Source organism: Palaemon carinicauda, chromosome 28 (genome assembly GCF_036898095.1).
Source record: "Palaemon carinicauda isolate YSFRI2023 chromosome 28, ASM3689809v2, whole genome shotgun sequence".
NCBI classification, from domain to species: domain Eukaryota; kingdom Metazoa; phylum Arthropoda; class Malacostraca; order Decapoda; family Palaemonidae; genus Palaemon; species Palaemon carinicauda.
In genome coordinates this window covers 75,907,174-75,909,579 of record NC_090752.1, presented here as the reverse complement: position 1 = coordinate 75,909,579, position 2,406 = coordinate 75,907,174, and positions in this window count along the sequence as shown.

Genomic DNA, 2,406 nt, shown 5'->3' with positions numbered 1-2,406 from the left:
GAGAGAGAGAGAGAGAGAGTCTGTCTGTCTGTCTGTCTCTTACCTGCCAATTAACATTATTTACGGTCCTCAGTTGCATTGTGGAAATCATTTGCTAATTAGATGTCCTGTGACCCCTTATCGCCCCATACAAAAATGGAGAAGAATTGGACCAAATCATTACCAGTACGTGTACTGTACTATACTGTATCACAAAGTATGTATATTTTCGCCATAATTTCATATCGAGCGAAGAATCCGGCCAGACTGGAACAGTAGAGATAAATTCCAACGCTCCTTATAAAAAAAACAGCGAAAGGAATAGAGAAATAAGTTTTCGTATTTATTCTTGAAAAACATTTTCAGATGGCCGGTGTTGCCTCGGAAGCGTCCTAATTATCCACGAGTTTTCCAGTTGAAATATATTTTTAACTTAGTTTTACCTCTGGAGAGTTCAGTTTAACTTTTTAACAGGCCCCTTCAGATACCCCTACCACCCCCCTCCCCAACTTCATTCCCTCCCTCCCTCCCTCCCCTCCTGCTCCCCCCCCCCCCTCCTAACCCGTGGCTTCCTTTTCTCGTTTGGCCTCTTTTATGAAACAAAGTTCATGAGTTGGAGATAATATAAAGGATTTTAACTCTTAAGGGGTCTTTTAAGAACGCTTCTTGAGTTCCTCTTTCTTACTGCCCTTGCTACTTTTTCTACTGCTACTACTTACGTCAGCTGTAGTAGGAAGCCTTGTTCATCTTGGTTAGTGCTGATACCTCTGGTTGTTACTGGTACTCTTAGAAATTTGAAGGTTTAATGGTTCTTAATGAATGGCAGAGGCAAGGGACAGGACTGTGCGTAACTAGACCCCGACCATTTATACATACGTTCAGCGCCCAAATCCCTTCTCCATCAAGCTAAAGCCCTGTCCATACGATCGAGCATGCCCGACTGGCAAACATTGATACCAGACCACAATATTTAGTAAGAATGACGATAAATGATGTCAGAAGCGGGAAAACCACAGGCAGGGATCTGGCATCATACAGAGTGTTGCCAGATCCCTGCCTTTAGTTTTCCCGCTTCTGACGTCATCAATCCTCATTTTCACTAACTATTGTGGCCTGGTATCACTGTTTGCCCGTCGGGCATGCTCGATCGTGTGGACAGGGCTTAGTCCAGCGAAGACCAGGCAATGGCTGCTCATATCTCAGCTGTTATTATTATTAGTAGTAGTAGTAGTACTTGCTAAGCTATCACCCAAGTTGGAAAAGCAGGATGCTATAAGCCCAGGGGCTCCAACAGGGAAACTAGCCTAGTGAGGAGAGGAAAAAAGGAAAATAAAATATACTAAGAAGAGTAACATCATTCAAATAAATATCTCCTATATAAACTATAAAAACTTTAACAAAACAATAGGAAGAGAAACAAGATAGAATAGTGTGCTCGAGTGTACCCTCAAGCAAGAGAACTCTAACCCAAGGCAGTGGAAGACCATGGTACAGAGGCTTTGGCACTACCCAAGAATGGAGAACAATGGTTTGATTTTGGAGTGTCCTTCTAGAAGAGCTGCTTACCATAGCTAAAGTCTCTCTTTTACCCTAACCAAGAGGAAAGTTGCCACTGAACAATCACAGTGCAGTAACCCCTTGAGTGAAGAAGAATTGTTTGGTTAATCTGTGTTGTCAGGTGTATGAGGACAGAGGAGAATATGTAAAGAATAAGCCAGACTATTCAGTGTGTGTGTGTGTGTGTAGGCAAAGTGAAAATGAACCGTAACCAGAGAGAAGGATCCAATGTAGTACTGTCTGGCCAGTCAAAAGACCCCACAACTCTCTAGCGGTAGTATCTCAACGGGTGGCTATAAGCTTCCCCAAACCCCCCATTCCTAACTCACAAAGATGGTAAGGCTGCAGACAATATTAGAAATGATCAAGCTTGACCGGGTCTCGAACTCCCGTCCAACAAATTGCTCATTTGTTTTATTGTCAGACTTTGTTTCTGGTGTTCTTCGCAACTGCTGCTGCTGGTGATGCTTTTGCTGCTGCTAATTCTACCGGTTTCAATAGGATGAATTTTATAACTACTCCCTTTAGTAGCAGAAGTAGTTGTACAATGGCTTGCTTCTCATAATCCATTCACCAGGCGGTGTTGTAAGCGTTTTATGCACGTATTTTAGGTTTTTCCATATTCAACTTTGATTTTTTTTTTTTTTTTTGAGTCAACTCTCTTTTACGCATAATTCCTTGATGGTGTTTGATTTTTTTACTTTTCTTACGATTTTTTTTTCGTTTCTTAATTAAAAGAAACAGCCGTCTCATTTACCTCGAAACCTTTCCGCCAAATTCCCCCGATATGATTTTGCCTCTGGGACACTGATACCTGGCTACGCACCGTTCATGAATCAATAGAGTAATACGCGAACCAGCCACGCTTGA